Here is a 12,402-nt window from a genome sequence, read left to right as displayed (position 1 = left end):
GTGACTGTTGTTCCAGCCCCACACACATTTTGGACCTGGCTTGTGAGCCTAGTCTTTGCTATCGGCCTGGGTTAAAGCCCAAGTGCTGGTTCCACCCCTGCAGATAACCCTACACATTCAGCAGTGAGGGCAAGGCGTCCTCCAGGTCCTGCCCATAACTCTACTGACACTGCCTTACCTACACACTCCCAGCATATCCATTATCCCCTAAAAACCTATATTTCCCACGTCCATCTTTAATGAACACGTTTTGCAGTGCTGTTCCCCACATTAACACTTTACTTCCAGAGCAGCATGCAAGCTGATGGGAAATCATTCACTCCCTCTGCCACCACTCTACCAGGGGAAGGGGCCAGAGACCTGCTGGACATCCAGCCAGGAGGGCCTTGAGTTCAGAGATATGCAACTCAAATCTGCCACTCTGTGATGGCTTTACACAAGCCAGGGTTCCAGAAGGATTTCAGGCCAGGAAAAATTTAAAGCCCTCAAGCTATGTATCAAAAAGATGAAAGACCATATCCTTCATCCTCAGCATTTACAGAAAGGTGTAGCATGCTCAGCAGCAACTTCCAGCTGAGAGACTGACTGATGACCCACAGTGAGGACAAAGGCACCTGAGAAATCACACAGAGCACAAGTCACAACATACAACTATCTCTCAGCTGCTGATGATTGAACACCATTATTTGGGGTATGTAACCCTCACTTAAGTAAACTTCCTTGTACTATAGGAAATCTCCTCAGCAGGACCCCGGTAGGTACTGATTTACACAAGTTTTTGCTGAAGTCCTTTGCAGAGAAATCCTGGTCTGCTATTCAGATCACATGTCTGTGAGGCTCTTTAGGAGCATGTGCATTGCACTGTGTGTACAGCATGCACAGTGTGTAGGCAGGGTCTGTAAACCTCTTCGGCTGTTCTTACTTCTCTCAGTACAACACACAGCTTCCCTGCTGCCCGTGCTGCTGGCAGACAATGGCAAAGCCAGTTGGTTTGCACTCCTCCAAGTCCCAAGTGCCTGACAGAGCAGCTCTATACCCCATAGCAGAGACACAGCAGTGCAGTAAGAAATGCTACACTGAAGAAGAGGTTGTGAAGACACCAAATATAGCTGGGAAAAGGCACACATGCCCTTGAAGAGAAGGAGCAGAAGGCTACAAGGTACATGCAGGGCAGGAACAGTGCTTACAAGGGTCAGCCTCCATGAGAGCACCAGTTCCTGCAGCACACAGCCACTGGGCTCAAGTTGTACAGGTGTTTTCCTCTGGCCGTGGCTTTGAAGACTGCCCATTCATCTGATTTGTGAGTTATGTAATCACCAGAGGAAAATAGGGTTTGCTTGTTTGCTTTTTGCTTTAATAGAAGTCATGTAATCACTTTAGGTTTAAGCTCCAGTCCAAATCGGACTATTTTTACATTTCAGGCTTGATCTCTCTGGAAAGAGGACAAGTCCTTTTGCCTGGCTTACAAAGAATGGGTTGTGATAACGCAGTGACTGCTGGAGGACTACATGAAGAGCAGCGTGTCCTTCTCATCCTGACCCCTGGGGTACTCACTGGTTGGGTAGAGATCTGTGGGAAATGATGTTGGAACCTGGACTACAAGGGCCTGGGCGAAGTGATTCATTCACTAATTCTTGCTCTAGCTTTCTTGCGCTCATAGATCATACTTCCCCTGCTCCCCAGAAGCAATTAATTCTCTATTTCATCCAACATTTTGAGCTCAGCACATTGTTCAGCATTTCTCTGAAATCCAGCAGCCATTGCTTTTATGACACTTCTCTTGGCATTAGCTGTCACTGTGCCTGCTACCTATCAGCTGAGATTCCTTCAACCAGAGGAACAGAGAGAAGATTTGCACACTTAAACAAATCACACCTTCCATTACACAGGTGCTACTTTGCACATAGATCAAGTCTGGAATAAAACAGGTTTCTTCACCTGTTCCCCACTACCAGCCCATTTGTCCCCATTTTCAGCAGAGACTGCCTTCTGTTGAAGACAGTGCACACTTCTGAGGTTTTTAGATCTTGGCCCAAGCCACCATACAAACAAAATCTGTGTACAGACCTTCCTCAAAGCAGAGTGTTTACAAACTGATTTGTTGCCCCAGGCCCCATCAGTAGCTGGTTTTGCTCCTTGTCAAACAATTTGGATTTCACTCGGTGCTTCTTCTCAGGCAGAAATGCCCGTCATGTTGGCAGCAGGATTAAAATGGCATGTGAGCCAGCCAGGGTGAAAATGTCCCCATTAATTTTTCATCTTTCCTCAGGCAACTCTGCCTATAGATCCACACAGGTATTAAGACAGCTTTGTCAACAAAAACTGTTAGCTCCTTTTCTTCTCTGTCCCCAGCGTGCAGCCAGCAGAGCAGCGTTAGAAGGCAATGACCCTTTCAGAGCACCTGTGCCCCTGCCTTACCAGGGGACCTGGGCACCTGCTGAGGCTGAGGGCAGGTCCCCATGGACTGCACACGTGCCTTCAGCCAACCTCCTTCCACAACAGCCCTGGGAGTACCTGAGTTGGTTGTGGCCAGTGTGCATTTGTCATGGGGAGTCTGCTGCCAGGCAGCCCTTCGTACCAGCTACCTTTGAGCAACCATCACTTGGAATCAAAAGTGCTTCCACAGACTAGAGCAGCCCTCCACTGCACTGCCTCACCCCCTTCAGCAGGGCCCACAGAGGTCAGACCACACTAGGTAATCATGTCTCTCTGAATGGGCATCTCACCAAGATACACAAAAATGCTGTGACTGAAATCATCCCCTGCTCTGCCCCAGAGCTCTCAACAACAGCGACAATGGTGACACCACCTTCAAGTTCAGAGAGCTGCTTTGCTCCAACCCACACTCAATCCCCTCTTCTCTGACATCAGGTCTCCCTTCAGTCCTCCCCAAACAGAGATGCACCAAAAGACATGTCAAAAACAATCATCCCTGTAAACACAACAAACCTGTAACCACCCTTTCTTAACAGCTTTCACAGAGCCAGGCTCCCAATGCTCTCACACTCATTGAGCCCAACCAGACAAAAGCCCATAGCAAAGCAAGGAGACCTTCATGGAAAAAAATAAAATGCTGCCCAAGATGAGTTGCCAGCAGATGGTTTTCTCTGCAAGCCCAGGCTTCCCACAGAAGAGCCATGCTTTTGGAGACCTTGGCTTTCAGACCAGAGATACAGCTGAGAACCAGATCACTTCTAGTCATTGGAGATCCTGTGGTCCTGTTTTTTAATAGTAATAAGAGTGATGAGCCAGAGTCAAGGCTGAATTCCAGCTCAGGTGCCTACATGCTCCCTAAGTTAATCCCCCCACTGCCTTTCCACAGGTCTGACTGCATGTAAGAATAGTAAGCCAATACTTGCTCAATAACTTACATTCATTTTACAGGGGAGGCACTGCAGAAACCAAGCTCAGGGAAGATTCTGTTCAGATGTATTGGAAGCCAAAGAGATTTTGACAAATGCCAATAAGCAAAAAATTTATTTGAACTCTTGACCAGGCAGGATTCTCTCTTCAAAAGCTGATGAGAAATTTAGAGGTTTGTGTGCATTTGGTTGCATGTCTGGTCATATGTCCTATTACTATAGATCCAGTCTTAAAATACTGCTAAGGATGCAGCCTGACAACACATACTTGATGTGAGGACCATTAGCAAGGAGAACTGTGTAAGTACTAGGCTTGACCAGATGGCTGAAAGGGTTTTTTTACATTTTCTCATCATACAGTTACCAATGGCTCTGCAACATCATCATAATAGCTTTGTCCTCCAGCTGTATAGTCATAATTGCATTTTATTTTTGTATTTCTTTGCAATTTATGCTAAGCACAGTTCTCAAAATGGCTGCTTTTGTTCCACATAGGACTCTTCCCTCTCTCTGCTTTGACTTCTATTTTGACATCCAGCTGTATAGTCATAATTGCATTTTATTTTTGTATTTCTTTGCAATTTATGCTAAGCACAGTTCTCAAAATGGCTGCTTTTGTTCCACATAGGACTCTTCCCTCTCTCTGCTGGCTGGCTTTGACTTCTATTTTGACGATATATGTTTGTCTTCTCTAATATTTGTTTACCTTTTATTATTCCATCTATTTTCTTCAACATACATCTTTAATTAGATACACTCCTCTGCTTTCATTGCCTACTAAAACATTCATTTAGAAAGTGTTGTGCTCACTCCTGCTGGAAATCTCAGCTGTATGCCTAAAAGGTCAAGTCTATTTCTTGCAATAACCTTTCTCTGGCCAAGTAATCAGTCGTATATCAGAGATAAGGTGGCCCCTAAGGAGGCAACTTGTATTCAAAATGTATTGAAATATTTTTCCTTTGGCAACAAAGATTTGTAAACATGATAGGTAACTATCACACCAGTACAGTAATAATTATTTTCTACTTTCAGAGATAATACACCTTTCGAAAGAGATGCTCTTCCTTCTAGACTCATAAAACTTGAAATCTCTGGAGATTTTGTTTAACATGTTACCTTTCTCTTGGAACAAACACCCACTGCTGAGCCTCCAAGCCTCCTATGGGTAGCAAGTTTGCCCACCCTCTATATTTCTCTGGAGTCTCTCAGAAAATTGGGAAGAACTGGAGCCACTTTGTTCAGTGCTCCACCACACTTACCTATTAGTTTTCCCCAGGCTGGTAGCTGGGATGAAGGGCAGAAGAGAAAGCAGCAGAGAGATGAATGCTTGATCTTTATCTTCCTCCAGCCCTGCAAGTGGGACAAGGGACCACAGCATGGCTGGGGCATTCCAGAGATAGCTTTAGCTTTGCAGAACCAGACTTTTCCAGGCTACTGGAAAGCATTTGGGGATACAGTGAGCAATACTGACCACAACAGCAGTTTGTCCCTCTCTGCCCACAGCATGGTGAGGTGACCTGTCTTTGCCCAGGTCAGTGGTGGAGCTAGAACCAGGATTTGGTATGGAACAGGACTCAAAGCGGACTGGATCATGCATGCTTTGCTGATGTCCCAACTTTGCCCACACTTTGTCATGCTGCCTTCATATCAGCCCCAGAAATTGTGCAGCTCTCCAAAGAGTCAGTTCTGGGGTGTGATTTAAAATGCCAGTACAGAGGAAGCAGTGGCAAGTAATGGATGGGGGGCAGAGTGTTGCAGCATGGTCTCAATGCAGCTTACAGCACCCAGGCCCACTCCTTGATCAGCCCTGACTCTCAGCCTTGTGCATTTGCTGCCTCCTCAGGTGTGCAGCAGCTGGACTCTGTCTTCAGCCAAGTAACTGAACCACTTCCAGCAGAAAGCCAGGCTTTCTCAGCACTGCTTCAGCACTGTAATTAATTATCAAGCCTTTCTCTTTCCCCTCCCTGTGTCAGGTCAGCAAATCCACTGTTATGCCAGTTACTAAAACTGTATCTCACCCTCTTTGGCAATTTATCAGTTTTATTGGCATGAATGTGTCTTCCCCAGCCAGCCAGTGAAGTAAAGGTATGGCAGAACAAACAACTGAAGTGTGTGCAGGACAGACAGTGAAAAGCTTGCATGATACATGGGGCAAGAGGCTGCCAGGGTGAGCTGAGCCCGTGCACGAGGCAGAGAAGAAAGCACACCTGAGCAGAAAGAGAAGTCGCCTGTATCCAAAGAAGCAGTGACACTGCTCCTCTGGCATTAGGGGTGGGCAGGACTGCTGTTGCTTGTGGTCACAGCCACGTGGTGGTTCACAGGAACCCAGGGCAAGCCATGCAGCCCAGGGCTCAAAGCACACATTTTTGCAGCAAGAATTTTCTGGTTCCTGGGGTGCTGCAGGAAGCCTACTGCAAAACACAGGAAAAGAAGATGCATCCAGGCTGCCTGTGAGTTATCAGGTACAAGTAGCCCTCCTCTATAATAGAAAACAAGTTGCTGGAAAAAGGATATCAGCTCTCCAGCTGTGTATCCAGGGGTCCTTACATGTATACCAGCATTCTCCACTGTCAAAACACTCCTCAGATTTCACTGTCATCTCAAAGCTGATTATATGTACCCTCCAGGTATTGTCTGCATTGTATTTTAATAATCTGCCCACATGTTATTATTTTCACTCTCAAATCTGTAGCTCTTCAGCAGTGCTGTAATTTAACTCCAGCTGAAGGCTGCTTGGGTTTGGATGACAACATTTTCTCCATTAGTATCTGCCAGACACAAAGCTGAAGCTCATCAAATGATAAATGATCATAACCACCTTCTGCTCTACGAGATTTATATAGATCACGATGCAGAGGAGAAATAAGCTGTTTGGCCATCATAGCTCCACTGTGGGTGAATGTTGGTCCCCAGTCATGACATGACCACCAGTCAGGGATGCCCACTGGCCACAAAAGGTTCCTAATGACAGTGGTACCAGCATACATGTCCACTGTGATATTACTTCCATCTCTTCTCTTCCCTCTCAGGAGAAAATGAAAACCAATACCAGATGCTGTTTTTCTGTCAGTATGGTAAAAAGGAAAAGAGAGATGGTCACCACATGGTCTGTCACATCCCTATGGCATCCAGGCTCTAATAAAAGAGGACTTCATCCTACCTTGTTACGCCAAAGTCAGTCTGAAATCTGGTGAAAATACAAGACACAGACCCCTCCAATAACAAACATAAACTTACATGGGTGGAGCTGCTAGGGAAAACGTCTTCCTGGACTTTGTGGTTGACCAGCAGAAGCTTCAAAGTATTTGGGTTCCTTTTGCAAAATAAAGCAAAGTCTAAACTACTATGATTCCAGAAAGCCAAGACTCTGCTATCCTGAAAATTCACATTTGAGCTAGCTTTTCTGTGCAGGACTCATATTTTATTTGGCCAGCATCTCCTTGAAGTGTGCAACATTATATTTTACATACTCAGCAATACCAGTCGAAATCTGTAGCATCTCCTTGCTGAGAGAAAAGCAGAGGGAAAAAATAATGAATCATTGCACTGAAGTAATTCTGATCTGGCCTGGGGGTATATTATGACGAGGTTTCACTATCTGGTATGCTTCCAGAGGTTTCCATTTCCTTGCTGTCACTTCCTTTCACATAAGCGTTGTCTGAATTTTGTTCTCAGCTGTCAAGCACTCTGGAGATGCCAGGAGACTGACAGCCACTTGCACAAGTGTACTGTCCTACAACACAGCTCTCCACCCTGGCCCCACAATCCCTGCCAGTGCTGCCAGTTCCCTCCAGCGTGACACCAGCCACCAACCCGCTCCCTGCAAGAAGGACCAAGGCAAGGAGGTGCCTCATCTCCTGGCAGGGAGCAGGTGAAAAGAATTGTCTCTGTGGACAGTTTTGTTCTCTGGTGCAGACTCAGTCCAGGGTTGCTCCCTGCTGGCAGACATGTCCTCAGCACTGTGTGGCCACCCTGAGCAGCCTCACCAAAGCGGGCAGCCAGTGGCTCTCTGAGTTGACAAGGGATTGGACACAGAGGGGAAAGGCTATTCTTGTTTGTATCCACACTGTCCCACAAGGTCTTGTGGGTTTGGAATGCCTTCAAGGAAGGGTCTTTGCCTGGGCAAGAAGTTCAGGGTTCCAGGATCCTTTGCTCTTTAGGCAATCACCCGCCTTCTCTCACAGACACAGGATGACAATGACACGATGACAATCAAGCAGCTTTTCGCTAGACCTTGTCAAACAAGGAAGGCAAGACCCAGTAACAAGACCCAGCCAAATTTTATTCAGGCCAGTTGATTGAGAGGTTAATTAAGCATTGCTGGAGCCAGGACCAGCAGCTCAATCACATCTTCTGAAGCAAATTAGGACCAGGCAGCACCAGAAGTGGGCCATAACACAGAGATGGAGCCTCCCAGAACACCAGCCTAGCTGCAAGTCAGCAAACATTTTAGTGTGTAGCTGGCTGTGAAATAGCTGATACAAGTCTGCCTGAGAGAAAGATGCCTTCAGTTTATCAAGACACCAGGTCTCAAAATTTGGTTGTCTATGTCAACATAATGCTACAAACTCTGATTTTCTACATGCTGTCATAGACCACAGCTGTTCAGAGTTGCCTGCCCTGTGGGGAGGAGGTAAAGGATGAGTCCTGCAGTTGCCATTGGTTGCATTATCTGATTCTACAGTCAGTGCCTGCCAGTGGGAGGATTTTCCTCTCTAGAGGTGTTTGGAAATTTTCCAGGCTGAAAGCTTCTGCCTCTCAGCTGGTGCTGTTACCTCCCAGAAAGACAAGGATGCACCCCTTTGTTGGTGGTTCCTGAGGTGACAGCAGCTGTCAGACCCTAACAGAGAAGGTGGACTTAACAGCTGAAAGAAACTGGCTATTATTCTGTCAGGTAAAATGTCTGTGTGGATGCTGACACAGCTTGACTGTTCTCCCATCAGTCTTGTTAGGAGCTCATTTTATTACGCTTTGTTATTGAAAGGCTGAGTTCATTTTGAGACCTCTTAATTACAATGCTGCCTGCTTTGGAAATAAAACCTGCAACGTTGTCTGCAAGCAGTCACAAAGCAGAGAATTATACCAGGCAAGCTAAAAAAAGATGTTGGAGGCAAACCTTCAGCTGTAAAGGTCTCCAATTTATGGCAAGGCAGGTTACTGCAGGGGCAGTGGAGCCGAGTCACTCCATGTTAGGATGATGAAGATGGGGAGCAGCGCCCCGGGTAAGAACCATGGTAGAGCACGGCACTATGTCAGCGTTTGCCATGCTAGTACCTGGTGTCATAGCCTTTGGGCAGCTGGTGTGAAAAACAGGAACACAGTTAGGGGGACATCCTGCAGGTTTGGAGAGAAAGGCAGGCAGGAGCAGGAGAACAGATCAGGTACAAGGTGAGGAATTTGTGTGCATTACAGACAGCATGGGCACCTGCAAACTTGGTAAACACATTATTTTGGAGATCATTGAGGTGAGATGCTTGCAGTGGGAACCCATTCTAAGCAATGTTTCCTGCCAACAGAAAAAAAAAACCCTGTAAACTCTATGGAAAGCATTCAGGCAGCTGCAGAGGCAGGGAAGAGAAGGGGTGGCGGAGGTGGTGAATGTGCAAGCGTATGGATCAACCATGTGAAGTTTAAGAAGGGCAAGTGCCAGAGTCTGCACCTTGGATGGGACAGCCCTGGTTCTGTGTGCAGACTGGGGAATGAGTGGCTGGAGAGAAGCTATGTGGAAAGGGACCTGGGGGTCCTGGCTGATGGAAAGTTGAATCTGAATGAGCAGTGCCCTGGCAACCAGGAGGGCCAACTGGGCCCTGTGGGGGCATCAGGCACAGCATCACAGCTGGGCAAGGGAGGGGATTGTCCCACTCTGCTCTGCACTGGGGCAGCCTCACCTCTAGTGCTGGGGGCAGTTTTGGGCACTGCAATATAAAAAAGACATTAGGTTATTAGAGAGTGCCCAAAAGAGGACCACAAGGATGGTGAGGTGTCTGGAGGGGAAGCCTTGTGAGGAGTGGCTGAGGTTACTTGGTTTTTTCAGCCTGGATAAGAGGAATTCTCAGGGTGGTTTCTGGGATCCTCAGGAGAGGAAGCAGAAGGGAATGTACAGATCTCTTCACTCTAGTGACCAGTGACAGGACTCAAGGAAACAGCATGAAGCTGAGTCAGGGCAGGTTTAGTTTGGATATCAAGGAAAAGATTTTTCTCCCAGAGGGTGCTTGGGCACTGGAACCGGCTCCCCAGGGAAGTGGGCACAGCACCAAGCCTGACAGAGTTCAAGAAGCGTTTGGACAATGCTCTGAGGCTCATGGTGTGACTGTTGCAGTGTCCTGTCCAGGCCCAGGAGTTGGACTCAATGATCGTGATGGGTCCTTTCCAGCTCAGCATATTCTGTGATTCTATGATTCTATATACAGGAAGCAATTCCTAGCTTATTGTATGTCCCAGAGTATAGGGAGGCTTTCTCGAAGGGGTGGAGGGGCATCATTTCAACCAGTAAGAAAGCTGCAGCACAGCCATCACTAGAAGCACTCAAGTAAATGCTTCACCTGCCTGTCAGGGGAGTGATCCTGCCTCTTCTACATAGGCACAGTCATAGGACAATAAAGGACTAACATATTAGGTGCCTGTTGTTGTGCTCCAACCACAGGTTGGAGCTTCCAAGAGCACAGACAGAGTTTGCAAACCCCTCATAAGGAAACTCAGATCCTTCACGGCCAAGATAAGGGACAACCTCCCTACACTGTGATTGGTCTCTGCCATCCAAAAAGACAGGTCTGCCAAATTTATGCCTTAACTGAAAAGCAGAGCGCAAGCCCAACAGTGTGACGGGCACACTGATTCGCCAGTGTATACCAAGCAGTACATACAAAACCAGTACAAGCATGCTCTGAGGCTTTTCTATCTCCAAACAACTCAGGAACAGCAGGGCTCCCCCACCAGGGCTACCCCCATTTCACTGAGGACAGCTGCTGTAAGCAGAGTCTGGGGGCGTTGGGTGCTGCTAATGTCCTCCAAATCCTTCCCAGACCTTATCAAAGAGACATGAGGACTGACACCCCACTGCAGTTTGACAGCAGACAGATTTTACAGTGATAGTGTGGGGTAAAGTGTTACTGGAAAATGTAACATTTGCAACATGTCTCCACTGAAAATCACAAGTGCTAGTGCTGTTTGTTTCCACCTAAATATATATATTTGTAAAGAACAAAAAAGATGTGAAGAAGGGGACAAAGCATGTATGGACTCAGACAGTTCAGCCCTTGCTGTTACAGGATAAATTACTACTAGAAGGTCTCTCCTCCAGCATTTTTTGGTCTGCATATATGCATCCCAAAAAAATCGTATTCTTACCATTGTAAGTCATAAGCCAGACCAAAAAATGTAATTAGGTGTTCACTTGATATTCTACCTACATTTCTTTCCTTGAGCTGTATCACATCACTCCTACTTGTATATCTTCTGCTACCCTTCTGATCAGCTCCTCTACCTCAAGTTCACACCCTTCAAATTACAGGAAGACAGTTAGGTTTCCCCCCCTTATCACCAATTTTTCATGATAAACACACTTAGTTGCTTTAATCTTTCTTCATACCTCGGCTCCCCTCCAGCACCCTAATCATTGCTGTTATTCTTTGAACTCCTTCTAGCTTGCCTGCCTCTGTGCCAATGAGATGTCTGCGGCTGAGCACCGAGGTGTGGGTGGGATCTGACCAAAGCTGCATGCTAATTTCACCATTAGGAAGATTAGGTGTCTCTGTCAGCACGCGGGTGTTCCTTCATTCACACAACGCATTGCTCCTGACGGGGCTGTCCTCCAGCCGGCTGCAGTTTCCTACTCCCGCTATCATTTGTTGGTTTTATTTAACCAAGGGATTAAAAGCTTCCAGGACGGTAATTACAATGATCGTTCGAGTGGCACGTCCTCTGGCACGGGAAGTGCCCGCGGGGATGGGCAGCGCTCAGACAGCGCTCCCACACTCACTGCCTCTGCAAGGGATCCCCACCCACGGCAAGCTGAATCCCAGTGCAAAGGCACATGGCCTGAATGCCGCGGCCACAGGCAGAAGAACCCCTGCGGGTGTGTGGAGGGACTTGGTGCCCTTTGAAACTTGGGGCCCTGCAAAGGAAGGCTGCCGGAGCATAAGTCCGATAGCACTATCCACAAACATAGCCTGAATCTAGGGCAGGAAAGGCAGCTAGGGATGCTCTGAAGTGGCAACTGCAATCTTTTACTGTCAAGGAAAATGTAGCATAAAAGCCACCCACACGTGGCTGTAGAGTCACATTAGCTCTAGCATCCTAAGCCAGAACGAAGAGGGTTTCTGGTGATACATGACTACATGTACAGCCTGATAGCCTGTGCCTGAACCACTGAGTACAGGCTGGGAAGTGTCCCACAGGTAAATGACAAAAGTCACCTGGACAGAAACACAGGGATGTAATATTTTCAATTTGTTAGCTTTCTGCATGTGTTCCAGGAACAAATTTCCATAAACAGAGGTAATGAGTCTTGCCTGGTTTGAGACACAGACCTGAAAAGCCCTCCACATAAGGAACAGGCAGTATTAATAATATATTAGACTTCTCTTCAATACCGTTCTCATAGCTGAGAACATGCATGACCCTGCACAAGCTTCATCATCTCTCATCTTTGTGCCTTGGGGGCTTCAGAGTAATTTCAAACTTTGAAAGTCTTCCCCTGCACTTGCTCCAGTTTCTGTTGTTCCTCGAGAGCTGTCTGAATTTCACAACATCACCTGAGCAGCAGATAAGTAAAAATTGCCTCAGCCATAGAGGAGAAATCTAGGTTAATTATGTTGATAACTTAACCCCCAGGCTAATCTCTAGTCCATTAAGGTAAGCAGATGGTCAGCTCACTGCAGGGAAGAGGAAGGGAGGACAGAGTAGCATCTCTCATTCACAACATGCAGGATCAGACGTGTCCCCGAGAGGATGGGCATTCCCAGCCTGCTCCCTCCTCCCACAGACAGGTTTTATTTGTGCCATAGCTGGCAGGGCGATACGGAAAGGGGAGCACAGAAGC

At 47.0% G+C, this 12,402-nt stretch overlaps 1 protein-coding gene across 3 annotated transcripts in view; it reads right to left on the bottom strand.

The window, feature by feature from the left end:
* IGSF11 (immunoglobulin superfamily member 11) overlaps positions 1-12,402 on the bottom strand; it is a 104,792-nt gene that overhangs the window by 52,305 nt on the left and 40,085 nt on the right. Inside the window, exon 1 of one of the 3 annotated variants that reach the window (XM_041411088.1) lies at positions 6,600-6,656. The exons of the other annotated variants lie outside the window; for them this stretch is intronic. The gene's annotated coding sequence lies outside the window, so the exon portion shown is untranslated. Of the gene's footprint in view, positions 1-6,599; positions 6,657-12,402 lie in introns of those variants that run through there. 3 annotated transcript variants of the gene reach the window in all.

Source organism: Onychostruthus taczanowskii, unplaced genomic scaffold (assembly GCF_017590055.1).
Source record: "Onychostruthus taczanowskii isolate IOZ18803 unplaced genomic scaffold, ASM1759005v1 scaffold34, whole genome shotgun sequence".
Taxonomy (NCBI): domain Eukaryota; kingdom Metazoa; phylum Chordata; class Aves; order Passeriformes; family Passeridae; genus Onychostruthus; species Onychostruthus taczanowskii.
Note: the sequence above shows the minus strand (reverse complement) of the source record. Positions and strands in the feature narration are given on the sequence as shown.